We start from the raw sequence: 27,653 nt of genomic DNA, 5'->3' as shown, positions 1-27,653 counted from the left end.
ATGCGGCAGCAGCAGCTCCGCTGCCCGGGCTGGATGAGTTTTCAGAAGTTGCTGTGTTGTAATACTGTGCCATGCGTTGTGTTCTTTCCAGTCCGAATAGCAGCGTGAAGACATTTTGCTTTTGTTAGCTCACAGTGAAATACCACGAATTTCTTGCATAGGAACACATGATAAAATATCCAAAACTTCGCAATTAAAGTGTTGGTAAACTAGCGCCAAATAATTTTATATGTATGTGCACATAGAGCTGGTAGTTCTGTTTGGGAAAGGAGCAAACACTCTTCGTGTGATTTTTGCTGAAGGTAGGATGGGGTGCTGTACTTTTTAACCTATTCCATACTTCTCAAGTGATAAGAACAAAAGAATAAGATAGCTCTATAGCTATTTTGGAGTTGTATAACATGCATTGCAACTGCTTTTAATTAAAACTTTTATTAAAAAAAAAAGATAAAATGCGAACTCATAGTTTCTCTCGTGTTTTAAAAGCACTGATGCAAGAAAGACAAAAGATTTCTTAGCTAATGCCAGCACAGACAACATACATACAGGCATCAAGCACATTCTGTGATAGAATAATATCTCCAGTTGGAAGGGTACCATAAGAATCAATGAATCCAAATCCCATACAGATATTGAAAATCCATCTATGTCATGTCTTCTAGCATTTAGCTGCAAGGAATTATTTTATAAACTTAAGGTATTCTTTTTCTTGGCAGTCTTTGCAAGTGTGTGCTGTAAGGGAGCTGGTATAAGTCTCAGTATTCAGTGTATGCTGGTGGTGTTTCAATAATATTGCTCATAATCCTGCATAGTGCACATGTTGTCACTGTTAATTTTCAGTTACTCTTTGTTGGGAATTCTTACCTTTCTGTGGAAGGGCCTGTTTTGTCCCTGGAAGGTAGTTTCTAGTGTTGTTATGCTGTTTCCAGTTCAAGTTCCAGATGCGTGGAAGACTTCAGGGCAGAGCTTTTTTGTTTGGCTTATTTATTTATTTCCATTGCCTCTGAGATTATCAGTGCATTAGTAGGAGGAATTGGCATTGATTGATTGCGGCACCCTAATTGTGTTTTATTCCTTTTCTCTGTATTAATGTTGGTGGCAGCAAGTCTTGATGTGCATGAACACTTTGGCTCACAGTGCAACAAAAGCACTGCAACTGCTGGGGCTTGTTCTGAGCAGAGAATCAATGATAAGACATTTTATTTCTCAAGAACTGTTTTTGATTTTATTATAACTGCTCCTTTCTATGGCTGAAACTCATTTAAGCCTGTAAACAATAACTGTGTTTGTGAGTCAGGTCTCATTCTGACATTTGCATGTGCTATACATTTCCATCTACTCTCGGTGAGCAATAGCCTGATGTACCTGGATCAAGTGATGCCTTACTTTGAACAATGTCTTATGCTGTACTTCTTTTGCAGCACGGTTAAATAATCATTTATTTTCTTCTTTTTGATCCTGAGGGATTATGTCATGTAAAACAATAGCAGGAAAAGTAATTTTTGATTGGGCAGTCGAGCCCATCGCTTTGCAACTCAGACTACAAAGGCAGAATCAACTTTGTAATCTCTAAAATGGTAGCCTTTATTGGGCATGTTGATTTTTAGACCCCTACAATTATAGATCTGTCAGGTGTTACAAAGCTAGTGCTTGTGGTTTTTATTGAATTTTATAATCTAATGAAGGGTTATGATACATAAAAAATGGAAGTCAATATCAATAAGATTGTCTCCAAATCAAATAGCAGGTGTTTGCGTTGTTCATTTTGTTTGTATTTTTTACTACAAGTAAAAATAGCTGAGAATAAAAAAATCGACAGGGAATAACTGTGCAGGAACTGCTGGAAAATGTGTTCTGGGTAGAATCTCCTCCACTGTTCATAGGTGGAACAATATTGCAATGGTACGGCATTTTCTTCTCATTGTTGCTGACAGATTTGCTCTAATGCTGTCTCCAAACCATACAAGCCTCAGCTTATCTCAGCTTGCAGTCACAACGTTGACACACATATATCATAATCTCAGTCATCTGAAGATGTACAGCATTGGTGAAGGCAAATTCGGTATTTTGCAGCCATCATTTATTTTATTATCTCTATCCTTAACTGTTCCATCTGTGGTAATCATACCCATTGTGGTCAAAAGCGATTCCTTATCTCTGTAGGTCGGTGCTTATGAAGTGTCCAGGCTTCCAAAGACTACTGTTAGTAATTCCTAAAGCTCTTAGAGAAGTGATTAGGGAGTCATGATTGCTCACAAATTGAGTCTTTTTTCTGCTTGACACTGATCCTGTGATAGTCTCCCCACTTAATCCTCACCAGCAATTTGCCTATAGTTGCAGCTAACAGGAGGTGATTAGAGGGGAGTTGCCCGCTGCCTTTTTACTTCTGTTGTAGTGGCACGTCAGACAGAGGCTACTGAATCAAAGCTGTTTTCCTATTAACTCAACACCTCCTAACGCATTAGAGCCCCTTTTGTCTAATCGCAGTGCGCAGCTTCCAGCGCTGTTTTAATGCGACTTGGGATTTCCTTTTAAAACATCACAACGAGCATTTTTAATAGTAGAGAACAAAAAACAAGAAGCAGAATACCTGAAGATAAAAGCAAAATAATGACACTAACAGGTCTCATCTTTTATCAGCACATGCCTGTAACCCCGATTAAAATTACAGACAATTGTCGCCCTGCATCAATAGACAAGCAGACTCCACTTTCTCTAAACATTAATTGCAAGCCTGCTGACAGGTAACTGATGTCATACTTTTGAAGTGATAATGGATGCATTTACAAGTGAGAACAGCCCCAGTGAAATGGAGAGTTAACTTTTCTAAGTAGTATTTAAAAGAAGGAGAATATGAAAGGCCTCAGTGAAAGTTTCTAAATATTTACTACTTATTATTTTGACCTCTTTCTAAAACATATCAAGGGTTAGATTTTGGTTAATTATTTTCTTGGTATGATAGAAAATCTTTCCCCTGAAGCCTGCATTTTTTGCTTTTATAAGTTTTGTTTTACAAGATGCACTGTTTTATACTTTGCTACTTTATTGACAGAGCTGTTAATTATTTTATATTGTTCTAAAGACACTCTAGGAATGAATTTAAAAGGAATTCTGTAGTGGCATAAAATGTGAAAAATATTCAATTAATTGTCCAATGACAATTAATGATCTAATTTGATCCTGCAGGACAAGAATAAACAAAACTGGACAAAGTTTTCTGCTTTCAGGCTGTTGAGAGATAATTTCCTATGCAGTTCACACATGTAGATAAATAAACAGAATAAATCCTGGAATTGTAAAATGTGTCCATTCCTGAAGATGCCACAGGTCTGTCATGGATGTTGGTATGTCTTGAGACACACTTTCTGCAAAAACAATCAACATTGCTTTGCTGTGTGGGTTTGTTTTTTATTTGGTGTTGTTTGTTTGCTTAGGTTTGGGGGTTTTTTGAGAGAAATACAGATTCTGGAAAATCCTGGTGCCAGTGTTATGTGTCTATTTTCATTTGGCTGGCCAAAGCAGACAGGGCAGGAACAAAGCCTGAACCAGGTCACCCCAGAATTCCTGCTCCTTATTTTTCCTTTCACATATTTCTGTTGTCCTGCTGGAGCTGTCAGCTACGCAGAAAAACTTTCCCATTATGAGGGGTGCTAGTCCAAAAATTCCCACCTTGTGTAAAATCCTTTGGAATGGGCTTGGATCCATGAGGGAATCCTACATGTACCTGAATTCTGTTTCAGAACCCATTTTGCAGGAAACATTTTGTTGAGGAGCCCTGTTATTCTTTGGTTGTTACATTTTGTCTTCAATTGTACATTGTGTTTCTCATTTTTAATATGGCTGCGAAAATGTATCCCGTAAATTTTTATAAGGGAACCAAATAATAGCACCTATCATGTGTATTTTCTTGGAAGACATGAATAGACTGTTTTCTCTTGTACACTCATTTGGGATTTTTCTTTATGTGGCAAATACTACACATTAAAAATATCACAAATTCTGTTATAGAGAAGCTGATGAGCTTTTTGGTGTTATAACACCATAAACAAAATAGTAATAATAATAATAATAATAAAGGCCTCTCAGAACTATTTCTGCATTGGGTTTCATGCTTTTTGAAGGTACTGGATGCAGAACATAGAAAATAGATGTAGAACAGGCAGGGCATCTGTCTGTAGGACTGTTGAATGTCCAAGTCTGTAAAGTCAATTTTGTTTTTTTAAGCAGTTAGTGTGCTTTAGTTTTAGGGTGGAATACAGCCAATTCATTATTTTTAGGGACGCTGAAAAAAACCCTTTGTTTCCTGTTGTTTTGTGCCATTTTTGTAGAAAATGGACCCTCTCTGATTTTCCTGAAGTGCTGTGGAAGTAGCTGGAATTTTAGATTTGCACAGTTATGCAGGCAAAAACTATTGTAGGTCATTAGCTGCTAACTGTGATAGGGGAAAGCATTATTTTTGTACTTTTAAAACTTAAAGATTTATCTAAAAAGTAGATTTCTGTGTCATATCAACAAACTTTGTAACTTTGTTCAACTTCTTTTCTTTCCATCCTTTCTTTTTTTAGAAGGCTTGAGGTAATGGGCAGTTGTGGCAGAGAAGTAGAACAGTGTTTAATTGGTGATTGCAGGCTAGAAATTTGCAAAGTCTGCATAGATATGGAAGGGTACAAAATTGCTGCCCTGAAGGAGCCAGACTGTTAATGATGGGTAAAGGTGAAAAAAAAAAAATAGTGTGAGATGGATGAAATCTGAATGGATTCAGATTTCATTATATTAACAGGTTCCAGTTTTCCCATAGATTAATTATAAAATTGGCCATTGCAGGATTTTGTTCTTTCATCCTCAAAGTCCTACCTTGGGTCCTACAAATGCCCTGTCCCTCTAAAGCAGCCCAGGTTTTCTCTTTGGAGAATGCTGAGGGTATCCTACATTCTGGCTGGGGCTGGAAGGGGATTTTACTTCCAGGGAAATACTCAGGACATGTTGTGAGGCTGCCAGGAAGAAAACTTGGCTCTGGAAGGAAATCCAGGTGTGTGCAGGGACAAGGAGCGCAGGAATCTCAGGGGCATCTGCCCTGTGCCCAGAGCCAAGCCTGTTTCCAGCTCCCTGAGCTGTGGCATTGGTGTGCAGGACCTTTTCCTTCTCTTTGATGGAATCCTGTTAGCACACTGATGTTCTGCTGCCTTCAAAGGGCACTGCCTGCCTCACAATGGGCAATAGAAATGGTTAAATGGTTGAATACCATGGGGATGTCCTGCTTTCACAGTCTGTGGTTTTATTAAAAAAAAGAAAAAGAGAAAACTAGTAAACAGGAGGGGGTTGGGAGAGGTCTGCTTTGGCAATTTCCACAGCAATAAATTTGGTTTGGTGTCTAAGAGTAAAATTGAATTGTATTGTAGTGAAGTATGGTGTGTAATACAGACATGGAGCATCAAACAGTGACCTTTGGTGTTGTGTTCCTCTCTCCTTTGGAGGCCAGGCTTTAGTGTACCTAAGGAGGCCTGGTTGGCAGGTAGTTTTAGAGTTTCATTTCTGAGAAAAGGCTTTTAAAAATTGCAGTGCAATGAGCAGTGCTGTTATTGGGGCCCAGGCTGTCCTTCAGTGAACTCAGGCCTGTAATTTTCATGCTGGCACAGTTTTAGGGGTGGGGAGGCAGGGCAGGCTCCAGTGCTTCCACAAGTGATGTGACTGAGCAACCAAGGCTGGTATTTGGACTGCTCTTGTGGTACTTTTACAATAAACTCCTAGAGAACTTCCACTTTTTTTGGAGCATGTATTAAAAATTAAAAGCCCAAAGCATTTCTAGCACTTTTGCTGTCTGCACTCTCCAGCGGACAATCAGTAAAAGGCTGATAGAATCTTCTTCTTTTGTACTTCCCATTAGTCTCTTGGCTGCTTCTGCTGGAGAGTGGAGAAATGTGGCTGCATCCTCACCCACATCCCAGGGGAAATAAGGGAACTCTGCAAGGAATGGGGAGCCCTGCCCTTCCTTGTGCCTGTGTGAGTGTTTGTGCAGCTGCTCACTGAACCAGTCAGGAAACTCATCTGGGTGCAGATGAGCAATTTATTGCAGGTTAATTTGGCCAAACCCCCAGCCTTGTTCACCCCTGTTGCTGTGCAGGTTTGGGGGGTACCTGTGAGAGAGGCCAGGAGCAGCCGCAGGACTGGCACCGCTTTTGGGAACAGCCCCTCCTGCAAGCTCATCACTGAGTCACGGCAGTATTAGAGAAAGGAAAGAGGGAAAAGAAGTAAACAAAAAAAAGTAACTGGCTATACTCAAGAATGTTTTTATGTTCCCTCTGACCATACAGAATATTTCAAAATCCTCATTTATTTGTATTCAAATCAGGACAGCTCAGAGCTGCATTTGGAACTTTGCATGTCCTGTGTAGGACATTGTGAGTCCTTTCTTAATTAAACAGCAAATATGTGTTTGGACTGTGGCTGATGCTATGGAAATGGAGCCTCAACCTTGAAGATTTCTTATCCAGCTATTAGCATAAGAATTGTTTATAATAGAATGCATTACAGCTTTCTTTTTAAATGTCTCAAGTTGTGTTTCTTTGTTGTGTTTTCTTTTTCCTTGATTTGATTAAAGTTTACTTTTTTTCCTTTCTTTTTTTTTTATTTGAACATGTCAGGATGCAGAATTTGGTACATTATTTAATTCTTTCTTTTTGTTCTTGAAATTATCTATGGTCAGCTTGCAGAAGTTGGTATATACAAAAACAAAGCAAAATCCTATATAAACAATCAATATTGACAGTCTAAGGCAGAAGTTATTCTGATGACTGACTCCAAAACATTATTCAGCCTCATGAAAAACTTCTACAGAGTGTCAAGGATATTTTTCATATTTGAATTTTATGGTGTAGCTTAAAAACTACACAGAATTTATGTTTTGGGAATGGTTTTTTTTTGTGAGAAATGGTTCTTTGATGAAAAATTCTAGCAACACCGTTGCCAATATTAGAGAGACTTTTTTTTCCTTTGGTTAATGATTCCTCTTCAGGAGATTAGGCCAAGTAATAAGTAGATGAGAGATAATGTGCCTTTTGCTAAGATTTTGTCTCAATCCTCTGCAGAGAGATGTTGATATAAACTATAAAATGGAATAGCTGCACTACAACTGGAAGCTTTCTTTTTTTCTTTTAAAATGTGTAACTGTTTATCAACTTCAGCCCTCTCTGCTCCTTGCAAAGTTATTTCTGTAAAAGTATCTGAATGTTTTCATGACTTTTCTTATATAGATATATATATATATAAAAGATGCAGAGTTCACTAATAACAAATTTGTCCTACCTGAAAATCCAGTTTTACCTTTTCCCTGACAGGCAGACATGTTGGTTCTTTAATGTTTTAGAGAGAGGGGGAAAACATAAACTCAAATAAAAAGTCCAAAAAACCTCTATTGTTAAGGAAGGATTACCTTAGGAAGAACTGGTTTCAAAACCCAAAAAGTTTGTGCAGTCAGCATGGCTCTGCTAATAGTTCTGTTCCCAGACACATCAAGACCTCAATTTCCTCACAGCAGTGAGTCTATTTCCTCACAGCAATAGAAAACACCAGATTGTACTGGGATATCCAAGATAATCACCTCTGAAAATGCTTGTCTTGTCTTTAATGCCTTGGAAAAGTGACTTGGTTTCACTGATTCTAATATTCTATATGCTTCTTTCTGTAGAGCAGCAAGAGGTTTTGGTTTGCTCCCATTTGCATCAGTTTTGGTCCTTTTCTGAGATTTTTTTGTGGTCATTATTTAGATTGTGGTAACTTTTAGAGATTCAAATGTGAAAGCTACAGGCCAAGATTATTCTGCCTCATCTTGTGAGGGTTAACTGAAGATGGCAGGACTTTGGGGCTGTAATTTGGACAACTGTAAGACTGATAGAGTTTTTGCTTCTTTGATGGGTTTGATAACAGTGTCATGAATAGCCAGCCCCATGAGAAATGCATTAGTTTAAACCAAAATAAATTTGGTTTGCAAACAGACCCTGTACATTCTTTGCAGAACCGCTGTAAAACGTGCCCAGTGGATGATATTTCAAGCAACAGAGTAGTCGTATTTATAATTTTCTGTTCCTCAATGTTTCCACCCTAGACCTACAGGATTATCAATGTCATATGTTGTATAAGTGTTAAAATGGGCAGTGAAGGGAAGATGTGCCGTTCAGGGAAAAAAAAAACAAAAACAAACCAACAACAAAAACAAATAACCAAAGAAAAACCAACAAACCCAACCCTTTTATTGGGTCTGTGCAGTGTTAGGCAGAGGCTGCTGGCTGTCTGCCATGCCCACTGCTCTGATACCTGGCTGACACTCAGTCTGGAACACAGAGGCTCTCAGGGGGCTCTGGGGAGCACCCACAGGAGGCTGTGTGGCTCAGGAGTGAGTGCACCTGGAACACAAATAGCTCGTTCCATTCTGTGCTGGAACCACCACCGCCTGCTTGTTTCAATCACAAACACAGGATCCACTGCAGAGACACAACAACAGAGCCCTCTGCTCCCAGCTGCTTCTCTGGGTGCTTTTCTTCAAGTTCTTCCAACTTTCCAAAACTTCAGATAAAACCAAGAAGGGTTACTGAATGTACAGAGTACTTGCTCATCTTGGGACATCTGCAAACTGAACAGAGTAGGAGGCTAGAAAGTTCTTTTTGAGGAATATCATGTAGTTTAGCTTTCTTTCTAGTTTCTCTGCCAATTTTACAAAGTCTCGTTATGGATGAAAAAGATGAGGAACTCACACATAAAGCCAAGAATTTATTATTAATGTAATTGAGATCTGAAGCCTTGTCAAAGAGTTATTAATAGTACAGTTTTAATTTTTACAAAAAGGATAACAAGCTATTATGGAACAAGTCTCCAGAATAATAAAGCAGTCAAAATTGATGCCTGAGTAATTGATGCCCTCCATTCTAGCAAATGGGGACATATAAATGCTTTTTGTTGACACCTCACAGGATTGTGTCAGCAAGTCTAAATTTTTCAGAGAAATGAAAGGAACTTGGAGACATTGTTGTCACAGCACTATGCAAGATTCTGTGGTAGTGCTACCTCTTATTTCAGAGAGAGGTCAGGCTGTAAAAGCCTTCTGGAACTCAGTTCTGCCTGGTGTTCTCTTTTATCCTGCAGCAGTTTCATTCGACCACTCTCAGTATTGAAAGTGATGTGTGCATATTTTTAAGCATATGTCTCCAATGTGGAAACTTCAGAGTTGCCTTTTCCTTCAGATTTTACTCCTATGGCATCTTTTCTATACCTAATAAAATCATATCAACCTTTAGTCCTTTAATCCTCTTTTTGTTTTTCTCATTCTATCACAATATTATTGTTGATCCTTTCTGCACAGAGATAGGAAGTTTGCAGTGTTCAGAGTTGTCTGCAGCATCAAGTCATGGCAGAAATAATCTGTATTATCACATGCCTTATTTATATTTCATCAAAACTGCTTTTTCTGAGCTCAGCTTTGACTGTAAATGGAAAGGTTTTTCCTGCTCTAAGAAAACATTCCTTAGGAATGTATAGAATTAGGAATGGACTTATGCTATATGTTCTGTGTCTCCTCTGCCTTGATTCCTGTTGTTCCCAGCATTGGGGTTGAAGTTAATTTCCATTAAACAGCCCGAAGTGTCTGTGAGTTGATGCAAAAAAGGCAAAAAAAAAGCAAAACTGTTATTTCAGCTGTTCATTATGGGGTATGATAGGAAGGCAAGGAAATACCAAAAGTGATAGGCAGCCATGGTGGCTGATTTGTCAAAGGAGATGTATAATTTGCTTTGTGTGGGAGTGTTTGAATTTTTCAAGTTCATGGGTTTGGAAAGCACCTCAACACAGACTATCCAGAAGTTTAATTATCTTATTCTGTTAGGTTAAATTACTAAACAGCTTCTTCAAAGATGCTGTTCTGTGTTTGAATAAATATAATATGCAAAAATGTGAAAATTGCTGCTGGTATGATACCCAAGTGGGATGTGGTGGCTTTGTGGTGTCATATTTTGAGATGTTACTTAAAGACACACAAAAGGACACTGTCACTCTGTTATTAATGTTAAAAATTGTTGATGCTGTGTGAAGTGTGTTTTTTCTAATTAGAGGAAAGCTGTAGAGTACCATTTCCATAATCAACATGGGAACAGAAACTCAGCAAAATTTCATGTATTTGCAGTGAAACTGATCTTCAGCAACATAAAAATGGCTTTTATAACATAAAGGCTGTAATTAGAAAAAGTCAAATCAGTTGGAAACGATTAAAGCCAGAACAGGCTAAGCTGCCTTCTAAATATTTGTCTGGAGATTAGCCCCACTCTTACAGCCCCTGAGAAGCATCTTTGATTTACTTATAATGCTTGACGTGGCAAAGATAATCCTGCAGAAGGCAAATGAACGCAAATTTAGATGTGCTGTTTGGCTCACTTTGTTGATTTGACAGGAGGCAGCATATTGGAAATGATGTTGGAGAAATGAGTATGGGGTCACATTAGAAAAATTGCTTAACACGCTCCCATCTCCCCCCTCCCTGAGCATTTAAAATTCTTTAAAAAAACCTCCTCATTCTTTGAAGCTTTTAGGATGCACTTTAGAAGTCCACGTGGAATAATTTTCCATGTGTCTGTGAGACAGTTGATGTGAGTCTCATTGTATTTAAAATTATAGTCCTGAGATGGAACTTTCTGCTTGTTGCTTGTCTGACATCAGCTATTAAAATGCAAGTAAAGCTTGGCAGGTATAAATTTGAAGAAGAAAAGAAATTACGTAAGAATATGAGGATTGTTAATATTAATCAGCTAGTTGTGGAGGAATGGTGGTTTACCCTGCAGAAGAGTTCTGCTGGAAAAACAAACAAACAAACCAGGCTTGGGGTGATCACTTCCTTACTGACACCCCTTGGTGCCCTTCTGGCAACCAGAAAGGAAAAGAGAGAGAGAACTATTGGGGTTGGCAAACTGGAAACATGGCCTGGCCGTTGCACTGCCTTGCAGATTTAATGGTGTGAGCAGAAATAAATTATTATAAAAGCCAGCCTGTATTTGGGATGATGATGAAGAACTTCCATATTACTGTTTACCCTTGATTACACCAGGTATAACAGCACAGAGTGGTGAAAATTGTCAGACATGTAAAGCTGAACGAGCTGGCGTGAGTTTGGGATTCAGCAGAAGTCAGCTTCTTGGCATAGATCAAGTTTGTACTTTGTGTAGTTTTCATTTATCATCTCCACAGCATCCCAAACTTTTTGTTTAGCCGCTGAAAATATAATCAGCGTAATATATTCTCTTACTGAATTTTAAACAAGACCATTAAAACTCCTTTAACGTGCTAAAGTAAGCTTCAGAGAGGGTTTCCATTTCATCTTTGCTGAGCTGAGGCTGCAGCACTCCTTCCCTTTGCACCACAGTGAGAGGCTGTCAATAATTCAATAGCCATGGCCTTGATGGGCCAAGGCCTAACTTAGACTTTAAACAGAGCCAAGCAGCTTGTCAAAGTGTGATGTGCTGTCAATGCCTGACTGATCTATACTGCATGAATTCTCCCCCAGCTCTTGATGTATCCCTGGGAATAAAAAGAAAGCAATTTTAGAAGTAGACCTAGTGTGAAACACCTGTTTGTTTGGAATTTTTAACGGGGGAAAGTTGTGTTAGTAATGAAGCTCAATGAAGTCATTGCATTTTTGCTTGGAGGACCCACACTAAATTCATCTCTAATGGCATTGGTGTGTTTTCACTTCTGTCAGGAAAAGGAGTCACGGTATTTGCAAATATGTTAGTGCCTTAGAGCAAGCTCATTTGGAGCAAGACTTAATAACTAATGACAAGTAATCCAAATGCTTAATCCAAATTACCTATTTGCATCTTTCAGTTTTATTGATATTATGCTGTTAACACCCAGTATTGCAGTAATGAAACCTTATCAGAGCTATTTGTTTTCGGATTTTCCCCCACACAGTAAGTGACATATATGATGCATTCACATCCTTTCTAAATGCTCTACACTGAAGTTGCTCATATTTTATGGTTTACATGGAAGCTGAGAAATCACTTGTTTTTCTAAGAAAATAGTTGAGAAAAGAAAAGTAGAGCTAATGTGGCAAAGAGTCGTATTCCACTCCTCTCACACTTTATACTTAAATTTAAAAGCAGAATTATATCTAAGGCGGCTTTGAAAAGCTTCTGGAAAGATTACATAAAGTTTTACAATATTTGTCTGAGAATCAAAAAGCTAGTGTTATTAAATGTATATTTATTTATATTTCAAAGCTTTTGAATTTCAGTTGTGTTGCTAAGCTGCTTTTTTGATAAATTTTATTGGTTTTTAAAGGACAAAAGTAGCATTGTTATTCTCACTCTAAATGCATTTGTATTGCCATTGTCTTCTTTACAAATTCATGTCTTATGAAGTTTCCATATCTGCAGTAGGTTTTATGAGACATGTAGGATTGCAGCCTTCAGGTACGTTTTTAATGGAGACACGAGAGAATAATAGAAAAGTAAGCATGGCCCTTTTAATGTTTTCAAAATGCTGGAAGCTTGCACAGTGGATTAGATAAAGTGGGCTTGGGGTTTTTTTGGTAAAGCTTGTTTAATTTTAAATTCAAGTAGCTTGCTCTGTAAGTTCTGATTTTTCAGAAAAGTTGATTTCATTACTTGGGTTGCATTAATGGTGTTGCAGCTTTCATCCTGTGCACAGTGAAGCAGAGGAGACTGTACAAAACATGGTTAATAATGGTTCTGACTAACACTTTATTTTAATGTGTGGGTGCCTCTTACTCAAGCATGAAAATGAATTGAAGCCCCCACTGCAGACTGTTGAATGGAGAGACAGCCACTTTTTCTCTAAAAAAGCAATCAAAAAGGGGAATTGTGCTTTCCTATTTTCTAAGCTGCTCCTTGAACTCCCCAATAAACGGTCCTACTCCCTTTTGGTGCAGAGTGAGGCTGATTTAACTCAGAGCTGAGCATTGTGTGCAGGGCTGTTGGTCTGTGCCAGGGCTTGTGTTGATGCTGGGTAAGTGATGCTGTGTCTTGAGCAGCCAGGAAAGGCCTTTGCATGAAACAAACTTCTCACCCCATCAGTTTACCTGCATGTCTTGAGGTGCTGTGTGCTCATGGCACTTGACAGAGTGCAGAGTAATTATATCAGTGCAACAGTTTTCATGGCAATAATTTTTTTTTGTTAGGAAAGGTTGTTCATGTCAGATTTTATAGTCTTTGACAGTTTTGGCCTGTGATCTTCCAAATAATTAATTCTTCCACATTAAATAAATACTTTTGACTCTGGCTGTATAGTTGGACAGTAGTCAGGAAAGCAAAATGATCTTTTTATTTATTTATTTTGACTTTGAAAAATGCTGCAGCCTTGATGATGTGCTGCCTTGGGTGATGGGGTGAAGACTCTCAATGAGATTGTTACACACCATCATAAGCTGAGCACAGAATGAACTTGGCAAGAATAAGAAGCTATCCTGTTTGTAGTGCTGTGTATAAAATGCAGGCATGGTGAAAATACATTATAGAATATTAGCACGCTTGCAAAAATGTAAATGAAAACCATTCATGTGGGATTGCAGTGGAATGAGGGGCTGCTCCTCTTGGGCTGTTGGTTACATTCTTGGTTTTTCTGCACAACTGGGCAAGTAGAATTTGGTTGGTTTTCAAAGCTGATCTGTGGAATTGTTGGAACACACTTGCCATGCTGGCAGATCTTTGCTCCCCCAAATTCAGTCAGACACTCCTCTGATGCATATCTGGGCATGGATCTGTGTCTGAACAGCTGTACCATGCACATGGCAGCAACTTTTCCTAGAATTAAGCTCTTCTAAGATCATTTTTAGCAAATGACATTTGAGGCTGATTCTCCATGAGTTTTTTTCCTTCTCCTAGTTCACAAATTGGCCTGTGCAGGACTCACAGCGTTTGTTATCACAGGTCTCAAGGAGTGGAAATCCATCCTGGCAGACATTGGCAGTTCTCTTTGTATGTGACAGAGGTAAGGAAGCTCTGCAATCACCCCAGGATCACCAGTCTTCAGAACTGTGGATAACCATGATTTGCAAATAGTGTTGTATTTGAAACTGGGCTACTTATTACCATACCTGAATTTAGACATCTAATTCACAAGATATTAGCGAGGTCCCCCAGCTGGTGCTCATGGCAAAAGTAACTTTTGCAAATGACAAAAGAGGTAAACAACCTCCAACCCCTGACTTTATCTAAACAATTTTTATTATTAAGGAGAAAGGAAATATTTTCTGAGGTTTTTTCCCCCATCCTTTTTTTTTCTGTTTTAAAAGATAATGCTATTTTTATTCATGCCTATTTTAGCTACTAAAAGGTGCTAAAACCATCAAATGAAATACCAAATGCACTCTCATGTGACTGAATGCTAGGGTTGTGTATCTGCTACTGTTAGCTCTGCACATCTTGATTTCTCTTTGGATTTCAGTGTGTGTTTGATAGTTACTCGCAGTTCCTTTTGCTAATGTACTCAGAAGAGGATCCTCTGGGTTTCCTGACGCTGCCTTTCCACACAGAACCATCTAAGCCCTACAAATGAACAGAACTCTCTTAGCTTTGGAGTACAGAAGGAGCTGCATTTGGTGTAGCATGAGTTTGGAAACAGCCTTGCTTATCATTAGAAGCTCTGTATCTGGGAAGCACAAGGAGCTGCAATGGCTAGGTGAAAGTGAATAAAAATGAGGAGACTTGCAAACTGCTTTTGCTCCAGGGCTGGTTTTAATGAGCTTGTCCCTAATGAGTTGTCCCTGCAACTAGCTTCAGGCCTAAACAGATGAGGCAGGGGTTCTGCTAAATTTTTGATGGGATTTGCACTGGTTTTATGAGAAAGCAAGCAGTAGAGAGTGCAAAGTTGTGTCATGAATCTTTTACGAGAGTGGATTGTTGTCCGTCTTGTCAATAGGGATTGTAGGGCTTGATTGCTAATGGAAGACATGCCACATGCTGCTCGTGCTGGCAAAGCTGCAGAAATGAGGAGTGAGCATGGCCAGGGAAGGGTTGGTTTGTCAGCAGCAGGGCACTGATGGCCAGGAGGTGATGCCTTCTCCAAGTTCCTCTCGCTGATGTCGCTGATCAGTGAAAGGCGGTGCTGCAGCCAGGTGCGGTCACTTCCATCAGGCCTGCAGGGACCACGTTGTGTTTGTTCTGATGCACAGATGGAGTAAAAAACTCATTCAGCATTTGATGTTCCTGTGTTCTAAGGCTTGTCCTGGTAGTCTAAACATGGATTTCTCATTGTGTTCTTTTAGCAGTTTGTTGGCTCTGGAAAATAGAACATTTTTTAACATTCTCTCCAATTTGAGTGGTTCTTTTTGATGTTTCCATTATGTCTATTATTACTATTAAGAACTATATTAAAAAAGTATTTCTTAGGTTTGACTTATCCAACAAGATTAGGTGGTTACAAAAATGTGGTTTAACCTCCTTTACTGAATTTCACATCAGCTTTTGACATTCAGTCTAGAGTGTGAAAGTTTAACTGCTTGAAAGTTTTGTTTCCGTTTATTTGTATAAATATTATCTGGCAAGTGTAGGAAAAACATAACTTCTTTGAAAAGTGATGTTTCTGAGATAAATTAATATCTTACATTGTTCCTCAAGTGCAATTTAACTCCTCGTCTTTTATATAATTTTCTTTTAAATTATATGGTGGAAGGAAGATAAATACATATTGTTGGGGGTTTGCAAAGTTAAACTAAAGAGTGCTTTAGTTTAGTGGGAATAAAAATTAAAAGAATTTACTAAGATATAATTATTTTCAAATTATGTTGCTCCTTAAAGTTGAGCAACTGATTAACAATTGCATTACCATTTTCTCATTTTTTTATAAGTATAAATAGCAGAAATGCATTCATCAGGTAATTCAAAGATTATCCTCTTTAATATATATTCATGTCTCCATGGTATTTAATTGAAATGCAAAGTAATGGTAAATGAAGCCAAGACTTACTATGTCATGTACAACATTTTCTTTTCCTGTATTTTAATTCCATCCTCTCTTTTGCATGCTGCTACTTCTTATTTCTCCCATGCATACATTGGTTTTTGTTTCTTTTTTTTTCCTAATCGAATCCTCACGTATTTCTTTTTATAATACTTGTTTTTTAAAAGGTAAATAGGATGAGGAAATAGTATGTTCACATGAGCAAAAACTGCAGAGAATTACTAAAATGGCTTGTCAAAGTAGTGGGGAGGATCTCAGAATGTGGTAACACAAATGTGTGTGGTATTACAGAAGAGAAAATGAGTCAATACACTTGTAAAGGCTGTTCTTAACTAAAACCTACTTTAATAGATGGAGATATTGTATAGATACTGTCTCAGTGCAGGTAAAGTGAGCTCCTTACAATACATCTGCTGTGGCATCAGCCAAAAATGATAGATCTGTGAATCAAATGAGTCTGAATCAAAATTTCAAATGATTTCGTTCCAGTTTTAGCAATGTTTTGCATTTTCTTTGTGTAATATCCAGAGCACTCCAGAATTTTTCCCATCAAGGGCCTAGTGAACTTTGTTTCATGAGCTATGTAAAAAGAGTAGCAAAATTTCACTCTAGGGTTTTAGTAAATGGTGTATAACTTCTGCTTTCACCATTGCATTTTGGAGCTAAGTCATAGCAGACTTCCAAACCTGTGTTTTCCACTTTTATAATAGGTCACATCATACCGACTAACTGTTCTTGCTCAGATATCCTGAGTGCTTTGCAAGTCTTCAACCTATTTTATCACAGCTCTTCCCTCCTTGCCTCCTGCTGTGTCTGCATTTGTTTTTCTTACAGCTAGAAATTAAACCAAGCAATTTCTGCTGAATTTGCCACAGATATGCGGTTCTATAAACAGGAGCAGAATTTAGGAGATGTGCAAAAAATGCTCTCTTATTGATTCAGATGGATAATATAACTACTTTGACTGAAGAGAAAGTCTGCCCTTCATTTTAAAATTTAGAATTTCAGCTCTGTCTCCAAATCAATGTTTGAAAAGCTTCATGGGAATAAAGTTCTCTTAAATTTTCTCTGGCTCAAAAGCAAAACAGCAGGAGGAGAGAGGTGTCATCACAGGAGCATTTAACACTCTTCAAAGACACAAGGAAATTCTTCTAGATAAAAGCAAAACATGAAGTCAGGTTTTCTGCTGGTCAGGTCATTTCTGAAGAAGAGCATAATAATCAGCTTCTGTTGCTAATTTTGATTAATGTGATTTTTCTTGGTGATTTCAAGCGCTGCTCTCAGCCAGCCCCAAGAGCAGGATCACAAGCACGGGGAAGCATTCCCCCATTCTCTGGGGAGCACAATGTCAGCTGCTCTGAAGGACAGGGACAGGAGGCACACTTCAAGGGGAAATAATCCTTCATTCCCATTGGAGCTGCTTTTGGAGAGGCTGATTAAAGAGGAGAAGCAGCTTTGAAACTGCGCGTTCAGTTGCGTTGTTGCTCAATTTCACATTCTTGGGTTCCTACGCAGAGCTGAGAGGTTCCCCCTGCCCCAGCAGCACCTTGGAGTGCTTGGCAGGCAGGTTCCATCCCCTGGCTGGGGCAGGAGCTCCTGAGGGTTTGTGTATTCCCTGGGAGATCCATGGGGATCACTTTGGGGCAGATATGTGCTGGCTTCTCCTCCCAGGATCGCTTTGGGGCAGATCTGTGCTGGCTTCTCCTCCCAGGATCACTTTGGGGCAGATCTGTGCTGCTTCTCCTCCCAGGATCACTTTGGGACAGATCTGTGCTGCTTCTCCTCCCAGGATCACTTTGGGGCAGATCTGTGCTGCTTCTCCTCCCAGGATCACTTTGGGGCAGATCTGTGCTGCTTCTCCTCCCAGGATCTGCAGGATCCCAGAAAGGATGTGGGTGAAAGTTTTGTCCCTGGTCACCTGGGGTGTACCTGATCATCTTCAGCAGCTGAGGCTGTTGACTGCTCTCAGCAGTTCAGGCTGAGATATTAACATCAATACTATATTAATTAATAATACACAAACAGGAATTTGTGCAAACTGGAGCCTTCTAAATACATTTCCATTCTTGACAGTCAGTTTCTAAGTTCAGGGTTATTCTTTTCCATTACAGTGTCTGATGTGAAACGTGAACTAAACCCAGGAACACAACCCTGAACTCTTTTTCCTTTTGTCAAATGAGCAGAATATTGACATAAGTTGTAATGGAGAAAAAAATAAAAGCACAACCTAAACATGGGAAACATCAAGCCAAAGTGAAAAAGAATAAAAATATTAGAGAGGATCTCAGTTTAAACAGTCTATGGAGGTCACTCAGTACCACACTCTGTGTCTTCCAAAGATGTAACAGGCAAAAAAAAAAGAAAAAAAAGTTGTTTCACCTCTCCTGCTTGATGGTTCCCCCCTAAATTACTTCCCCCTTGAGGCTTTTCCAACCAAGTCCTCTTGTCTCACCTGGCAGTTTTTATAAAGCCAAACTCTCAGAGGGAGATGATGGTTGGCTTTTAAAAAGACATTTACTTTTTTCAGGGCCTCAACAGAAGCAAGAAACTAAGCTGTGTTTTGAAATTTGGCCTTTATTTTGAGGCTGAATGAATAAATGTGAATTTGTTCATTCCCAGCAAATACACAAATGAGATTTACAAACTGAAGCTTGTTCTCTTCAGTCATGTGAGTTTTTTGGGTTTTGTTTTCCTGCCTGTGCCTTGTGAGAAATGTTCAGTCTTTGCCTTCTCCTGTTCTGTCCTGAGATGTGGTTGTTTTCAGGACAGCAGCAAAAATCAGTGCTTCACATGTATCATTTCAGCATAGTCCTAAATTAATTTTAACAATTAAAAAGGTCCTTCACTGAGTTACTGCATTGTGTTTCATTTAGAGGTGCAACTTGAGGTATCATTTTGCCCTCTAACACTAAGTGAACTTAGGTTTGGACTTTTTTGATGAAGATTCTTTTCAAACAGCAGGAAAAACTTACCATTCTCATGTCAGTTTTGGGGCTGGAAAAATTACAGTACATTCCTTCTTTTTGTCCCTTACTACAGTAATTTTTTGATTTTGGCCTTTTAACTACACAAGAAACCTTCCTCTGTTCTCCTCATAGGGACAGGATTACAAATAGAGCAGATGTTTTATCTTAGAAACACGTTAAATAGTTTTTCTGTTGCTTATGCAAATGCCAAATGCCCAAAGTTTTACAATAATTTTTAATATGTTGGTTATCTTTCTTTCATCTATATTTCCCCTCAATTTTAGTGTCTTTTAAATACTGAACAGCTAGAGGATTTTCCTTAAAATGAATTATACATGTGTATGCTAGGCTGTGTTCTAGCCTGTGTTAAATGCAAAGCAGTATAACTTTGGTCAAGTCATGGAAGATTGGTGTCACATGTAAAGATTTTTCAGGCTGCAGATTTCCATTTGTAGGTTAGAATTATCAGGCTGCAGATTTCCATTTGTAGGTTTCAAACGGCTCCTGACAAACTCTTGGACTGACAAAACAGAAACATTTGTTGTCTGTCAAGCAGACTGGCCCGAGTGAGCTGTTGTGCAGAGCAGCCTGGTTCTGTGCTCTCCCAGGGCCTCTTCCCTCCATCCCATCACAGCACACTCGGCTGCCAGCACTCCTCCTGGGGTAGGCACAGAGGAACTGCAAATTCAGGTGTGTTTTAGATGTCTGAGGGTATGGATAGGGGTGATCAGCCTTTTTCAGAAGTGTCAGAGCGGTCTGAGCAGGGCAGAGCAATCAGGTGAACTCGAGCAGTCTGGGTGTCCCTGGTGTCTGCTCCTTCCACCATGATTCCTTGGAAAGTGGCCTTTTTGTGAGGCACCAGGGCTATCAAACAACTCAGCTGTTTGCATAATAGCAAAAGTGCATGTTGTGGTGCTGATGATGAAATTAGGTTTATTAACTTTGTTAGCTAATTTTGCTTTCTTCCCTCGGAAGAGGCTGACTGAGCATTGCAGTGTGAGTGCTCCATCACAGCCACACACAGCCTGCACCAAATCCTTATCTCGTTCAGCCCAGCCCACCGGCCAGCCCTCCTGCTCACCTCCCAATTCCCTAATCTAATCTAGCTCTGTGGGGTTTATGGGGGTTCATTTAGGCAGCAGAAGCTGTGCTGGCATTGTTATACGTGCCAGCAGCAATTTGTACCATCTGGGTACGGAAAGGAGAGGTTAGTGCTACCACGGAGAAAGATCTTTATTCTATTACTAAGCCAATATAATTCAGGAGTGGCTGCAGAGCAATTGGAAACTGAGAAATGGGCAGCTCTGTAGTTCTAGTGAAATGTCAAAGTATAATGAAACAAGGGAAACGTACTGCTTTGTGGTGTGAGCCAAGTTGCAAGCAGGTGGCAGCAGTAAATATGTATATAAATAACAATATGGATGAAATGTCAAGGTTTCCAGCTGGCTTTGTAAAGACATTTCAGGAATATTACAGTTAGAGTAACAGCACAGCGTGACCACTCACTACAAATATGTATCATTTCAAAATGCATATATTTACATTAAGGGCTCAGGTGTCCTCAGATTTTATCATGCTTAAAATTTAGATTTTGGTCAAAAAATAGCCTAAGAGTTTGGGAAACCCCAAACCATGCTGTTTTATGTGAGACTTGCTTCCATCTGACACCTTGCTACTTCACATAATGAAACCTGCAGTGGTTGTACCTTTTAAAAATTAATGAGATTAAGACAATGAGCTGTATGTGGAGAGCTGTCTGCATGCCAAGCCCCTAAACTCACATGGGATGAAAAATGCACTCAGGGTCTGTTCTGGCTGGGACAGAAGTTCTCACACAGAGACCTTCCAAACTGGAGAGCAAAAACTGTCATTGCCCTCTTTAGGACACCAGAGTTCTACCTCCTGCTATCAGTTCAACGATTTTATTAGCTTTGAGGAAAGAAGTTCTCTATGATCAACATTATAGAGGTTTCACAACATTATAGAAAAAGAAGAAAAAGCATTCTAAAATAGATGGATTTTTTGTGTTTAGCATGTGGCTGTTCATAGCACCTTTTCTGAAATAGCTCTGACATGTTTCAGAAACTTTCAACTCAAATATTCCTAGGTATCTTTCAAGAAATTCATAAATTGATTGGAAAAAGTGGATAATGACAGTGACCTCTTAACAAAGCCTCTAAAGCCAAATGCATTAGTTGTTAAACAGCACCTGCATTTTATTTGCTGTGTTGGTCCTTTAGAGAGCAGCATTAGCATTGCTTTGGGCTCTATCCTGTGTCCTGAAGATCAAGGAACTTTGTTTGCATTCCAGCAATTTGTAAATATGAGATGAACACAAATTAAACTCTTTTCAACATATTATAGGAGTAATTTAGATTTATGTCAAGGGCTAGGACATTATTCTCCAACACTGTTGCCTTTATTAGTTCAAATACTTTTAAAAGACAAATAATGAAATGATGAAGTCATTAGAACTAGAGACTACCAGTCCACAAACAGGAATTAGTACAGTAGGGGCTGATAAGTGACAGATTTGGGTTGTCAAAATCATCCTAAACTGGTTATTGAGTTTTTGTAACTAAAGCAGATCTCCTTATAATGCAGAGCCACTTAAGCACATCTGTTACATTGATGTATCACTAGTTTTATGGACCTGGATTAATTCCAGGGTAAACAGTGAGCACTCTGCTGAAAGGCTGTAAACATAGACACAAGTCATTCATCCTGAAATCCCCAAGCAGAATTTGCCATGGGGCTGAGTGCCTCAAGTATTTTACCCTTTTTGATGTAGCTAGATGCTCCAGTTCTGCATTCTGTAATGCTGGGGGTGGCAGGGGGGAGGTGGCAAGGTTTTCTCCTTTCATTGCTTATGGTTAAATTTGCCTCCCTCTAGCATTGAAGTGCTCTCAGTCCTGAAGTTGTTCCAGGAGTTTATGAAGTGTTGTGAATTTGCTAACAGTGAAATTTGCAGTTTTCCAAAATCAAAGTCACCCAAAGTACAGGTACCCAATGAGGAACAGATTTTCTAAAACTAAGTACCATACCTCTAAAACTCCTCTTCCAAATCCAGTGTGAGTCCCTAGGTTGGAAGGATCACAGGGCCTAAAGCCATTAATTGCATATGAACTGTGTTTAACCTGATTTTAGAGTCTTTTTAGCCATCTTGAAATCTTAGAATATTTTGGAGATTGAATTAAACATTTCATGTCCCTTCCATTTATTCCATCTTGTGTCTTTTGCTTTGACATACCTTCCCCTTTTGGCCATGGTATTGCTGAGACAGTTATGAAGAGATGAAACTTTTCTTCAGAAATTCACACTGGGAGCAGGTTCAGAAGTGCAAAGTAACTTCTTGTTGTTGTTGTTATTTAATGCATGCTAGTACTGAAAACATGTCCTGAGATGTGGAAATGGCTCCATAGCAATGCTCTGCACTCTTTATGGAATTGTGGTAGGTAATACCTTTTGTTTTGGTTTATTTTTTTCAATATTCAGATATTTCAAAAAACAGGGTTTAAACTCTTTTAGTACAGATGAGCCATTTCATTTGTCACTCCAATCAAATACAAAGTGCCAATCAAACACAGGTGTGGAGAAGTCTGTTTTTTCTTTATTCACGCCCCAAAATTATAGCAAAAAAAGCAGAGGTGCCATAAATGGTTTCAGAAGGTCAGGGTATGTAATTTACTTTACAGAACTGAGTTTAAAATTGTCTGATGTAAGGAGTCATAAGAATCTTGTTTGTTTAGAACAGTTAAAATATCAGACAGGAGAGACTGAACAACAGGTAATTACTACTGAAAAAGGAAAGGCAAATCCAAATGGATTTTTGGAGGAACTATTTCAAATAGTGCTTAATTTTAAAGGACAAACAAATTTGAAAGACTAATCTTTTACACGTTGAAATAAATTCTTGGATCATTATAGAAAATGTAAAGGTGGCTAAGTGAGAAAGAGAACAATACTTAGTAGCTCTAATGTGAGGGAGAGCTTGGAAATGGTACAAATTAAGGATTGTAAGATTTAATTTCCAGGTGGCAACCTTAAGATGTCAAGGAGTTGGTGTAGGAGAAAGCAAGCTCTGGTTTGTGGAGTGTCAGATGGGAATTGTTCCATCTTGAGCAAGTGCAGACGAAAAATTGTGAGTTCAGCCTAGGGAAAACAAGGAATAACTTGTAATTTAGGTGTAAATTTAATGGCATTTTCATCTGTTCTTAAAATTATCAGGATAAATTTATTGGGCATCTTCCCAGCACTTAGAATCATAGAATCACTTAACTTGTATCTAGGATTTAGATCTAAATGTAACAGTGCTGGATCCCTGCCCAAAAAGGAGGAAAACATGATGTCTTCTGTAGAGATCAGTTTGAGGATTTTAGGCTGGGCTAAATGGAGAGTACAGCCTTGCACCCAAACAATGGAAAAATTCAGAAATATTTCCAGTTTAAAATCTGAATTGGGAATCTGGATCTTCTTCATGGTAGCTGGAATAACCTCAGAGGTCTAAAGATGATGAATTTTAGGAAAATCTGAATAATTATCTAAAAGCCAGATGTCTGTCACATTATTTGTAATAGTGGTAGGTCATGAAATATTAAAGGAATTTTTAAGGATTAATTTATTTTTAGGATTATGTATTTTTAATATCAGTGATCATTATTTTTAATTGTCCCAAGTCTTGTCCAGAGGGATGTCTCTTGTCTTGCACTCTAAGAAGCAAGAGTTAATTTATCTTTACTGGAATTTTACCCAAGGTCTGCAAAAACGAAAATTATTCTTATCAACAGGGAATTAGTTGAATTGAAATAAATAGGCAGATTTTACTCCAGTTTTAATGGAGATGTACATATATATATACATATAAATTGGGAGTGTCATTATCTTCCGTAACTTAGAAAAGGTTCACTGTGGGTGATTCCAATACAGCCTCTGCTTTTAGGCATTCAGAGGTAGCTGTTTATCCTTCCAAGGTATGTGTATATCCTACCCATCTATCATTAACATGGATATTTAATGTCCTGGGACAAAGGCAGAAACTACAATTGAGCACTTGGCAGATGTGCTATTTAGTGTGTAAATAATGGATAAATATTTTGCTTTTATTCAGCTGATCTATCCAGTACTTGCCACTTCCTGCTGCAGATTTTGCAGCACATTAGAACCTACCTCTGCCATCTTTCAAAGTTGCCATCTGAACACAGCTACAATATAAAGCAACTGGAGTGGGATTTGTGAGAGTCGTGAATTTTTAGCTGTTTATATGATATTTTTATAACCAAGTATTAAAAAAGACACTAACACTTGGAACTCGGTTTAAATGAGCGCAAGGCTCAGATCAAAGGAGGGAACTCTCTCCTGAAAGGACAGGTCACTGCTTTTCCCTCACAAGTGATCAAAGCTGCCTTCATTGAAGCTGTGGTTAAACACTGCTGCAGCATCATGGTTTTTAGGGTTTTTTTATTTTTTCTTTTCCACATCATTTTGCTGTACCCCCTACAAGGGCAGTGAAGGACCTCCTAGAAGAAAGGACAGCGTGTGTGGCAGAATTCCCCATGTGGTTCCATCACATTTGGTTTAAACATTTCGTATTCATATTGAGTCCCTTTTATGCTGGTTTTATGCTGATTATACCTAGAGGCCATTAAATGTTAGCAGATACTTTATATTTGCAATATTGAATGCAATACATGGTATGAAATTCTTTTAAGGGGGGATGTTTGACATGGAGCATGAGCATATTAAAGTGAATGTACTTCCAGAAACTCATAGAGGTTGAGGGCATTTTTTGTTGGTTTTTTTTTTCTCTTTTAACTCAGCTGCTGGCTGTAGCTTATGGCTCTGAGGTGGGGCAGATGAGGTAAATTTCAAACATCCATTCTTGTGACTTTGCTGCTTTGAAATACTAACCTACAGAAGTTCATACAGATAATGATATTTGTTTATTTAGGCAGTCCAGAATATGATTTTAAGGGCTATGCTGAGGGATCTAAAGCTGGTTCTATTTTATGATATTCTCTAGAACTATTTCAGTTGAAATACGGGAGGTATGAAGTTGAGTGGAAAGGAGTACTGAGCAGAGTCTGATGTGAATAAACTGCTGAGTATTTCTGAGCTTTCACTGAGGAAAGTTCTTAACCTAGTTGTAAAATAAGATTTTCTCTGTGGAGGGAGAGAACACCATGTTTGGAGTATATGTAAAAACAGAAAGAAAAGTTCAATGAGCAGAATTTTAGTTTTCAGAGCACCCTAGGTGCTGTAACCTGACAACAGGCATGTTGTAGGCAACCAATACAATTTCTTTCTTCAAGGAGAAGAGTCAGGGATGTGTTCTAGGCAGGGCTGCGGATCAGTTCCCAAAACAGTCTGAAAGTTCTGGAATTCATCACTTGCTCCTTGCCTTTATGATCAAGAATAGGCCTTCTTTAAAGTGAAGGAAATAATACAGATATATTCAAATAATATATTATTTCCATATTTTTCTACAGAAGAAATGTAAAATAAAGATGGCCTGAGTGTTATTTCTGTCATGTGGGTGGCACATACCTTTAGACAAGGTGGTCATTGAGATGAGAATTAGTGTATTATAAATCTTGTTTAGGATTTCAGAACTGCCAAAAGTCCTACAGGGATAAAAGTTTTGGGAAGCTGAAAATAGCATTCCAAAAGTTAACCTGTTTTAAAATGTTTTCAGCAACTTTTGAAATCCCACTCATTGATATTTAGAATGCATAGGTTTGAACTTTTTAGAGTGCTGATGTTGCTTGTATGTGCTGTCAAACGTAAAAAAAGAGAATTTCAGTTTCTGTTTGTAAATGAGTATTACTGGATCTGCGTTGCCTTGCACAAATCATGAAACCTCTTCCTTTCCCATATATGAAATGGATATAACATGTTTTGTTTTTTAATGAATGCTTCTCAGCAAAACTGGTGCATGCTCCAGTTGCGTGATGAGCTGGGAACATCCTTTCAGTTTGGTTGCGGAGGGGCACAGCACCTGGTTTCCTGTTTTTCCAAGCTGGCTTTGGTGTTCCTCTTGAGGCAGAGTGGGACAGGCTGCTGGGAGCTGCAGGCTCCTAAATCCCCCTGGATGAAGCCCAGGGAGGTGAGAGAGTGCAGGGAAGGCAAATGTGCTCCCCTGGCTCTGCCAGACCTCACATCACTGTGAGAGCTGCCTCTGAACAATTCCATCATTTCAGGTCTACTGAAAGTTGAGTAAAAAGTGGATTTTTTTTTTCTGGTTTGCTGTAAAATGGAGTAAATGTAGCACATTTCAATTGTCATTGAAGAGGTGTTCTCGTGCTCTTCCTGTAAATGGTAAAATAGGCTTGATGGGTGTTCAGAGGCTGGAAAAAAAAATATACAAAACAAAGGGCTCCAGAAATCTGAACCAGAAAATGCTGCACTTGTGTTCTTCTCATAAATGAGCTGCTCTTTATAACTTTTGCAGATGCCTCCATGATATAAAAACATCTTTTTAGGGCAGCAGGAACCACTTAAATCATGTGTATAACTATTTCAATAAAATATTAAGCTAGTATACAGCAGTGTTCTGTAAGAGAGCACTATTTGAGAAGCAGGTTCCCTTGTCACTGTTGTGTGCAGGATTTTCAGTTTTGAGGACAGAAAGGACTTTATGCTTTTAAGCTTTTAAAAACTTCTTTTCCCACTTTCAAATTTTAAAATTACAAGCAATGTGATTATTTGAAAAATAAAGCAAAGAAATGCGATGGTGCTGTTGCCACCTACAAACCTGAATCTTTGCACGATAAGTTCCATTTCCCTTTTTGAGCATTTTTTTCCTTTTCCTACTTGTTGTATGCATCCCTTTGCATCAAGGATCACTAACTTCAGACCTGTCCTCAGGTGTTGCCTTGCCCAGGTATAAGAATCCACAATTCTCACAGTTGGAGAAGTGCATGTTGTGTAGAAAAATAAGATTGTGTCATGCCAATTTTACTTTTTATTTTTTCTTTGCCTTTAGAAAGAAAGTATTTAGGGACTTAATTCCAATTTCTAAGGAAATTCTAGGCTGTTAGGTCTGAAGTGTTTCATACTGTTAAAAGCTGCAATTCTGAGCTCTTTGTTTTTACCTCTATTTCCTTTTTCTTCACAAAATCCCTTAATAAAGATATTTTGGAGCTCTTTCCAATAAGTATTTATTTCTCTGGTACCTGATGTCCAATTTCACCATTTTTATATTAATATTAAATTTGCTATTGCATCCTTAAATTTAATCTCCAAAATGCATTCAGGAGTACATATATATATACACAAATACATATAATGCATACAAATACATACATGTACATACAAATACACACATATATTGCATACAAATACATACATATACATACCTGTACATACAAATACATCAGGAAAATCTGTTGAAGTGGAAAGAAGGTAACAAGCTGTGTCTGAGAGCTCTGGGATTAAACACGTCCAGCAAAAATATTTAACAGAACCTTTGAACATCCTGTTCAAAGAATGAAAATATCCCATCTTCTTTACCCTGTTTTTTATCAGGATTCAGGAATGCCAAACCAGTGCAATGGTTCACTGATGGACACACAGCCTCCCCTCAGCCTGAGTGGTGGATTTGGCTGTTTGGGTTCATTTCCCAGCTTGATTTCTGAGATCAGCACCTGCCAACACCAGTGCTGATGGTTTGGTAAGAAAGAGAGAGAGCCACGTCCTGAGCAGAGCCAGATTCAGATCTTTCAGTAAGTTCCA

At 38.6% G+C, this 27,653-nt stretch overlaps 1 protein-coding gene across 26 annotated transcripts in view; it reads left to right on the top strand.

Moving 5' to 3' along the window:
- Positions 1-27,653, top strand: part of RBFOX1 (RNA binding fox-1 homolog 1) — a 667,961-nt gene that overhangs the window by 483,178 nt on the left and 157,130 nt on the right. The gene's annotated exons all lie outside the window — the stretch shown is intronic.

This window comes from Geospiza fortis, unplaced genomic scaffold (assembly GCF_000277835.1).
Source record: "Geospiza fortis unplaced genomic scaffold, GeoFor_1.0 scaffold146, whole genome shotgun sequence".
Classification (NCBI taxonomy): domain Eukaryota; kingdom Metazoa; phylum Chordata; class Aves; order Passeriformes; family Thraupidae; genus Geospiza; species Geospiza fortis.
This window is presented reverse-complemented; position numbering and strand designations above follow the sequence as displayed.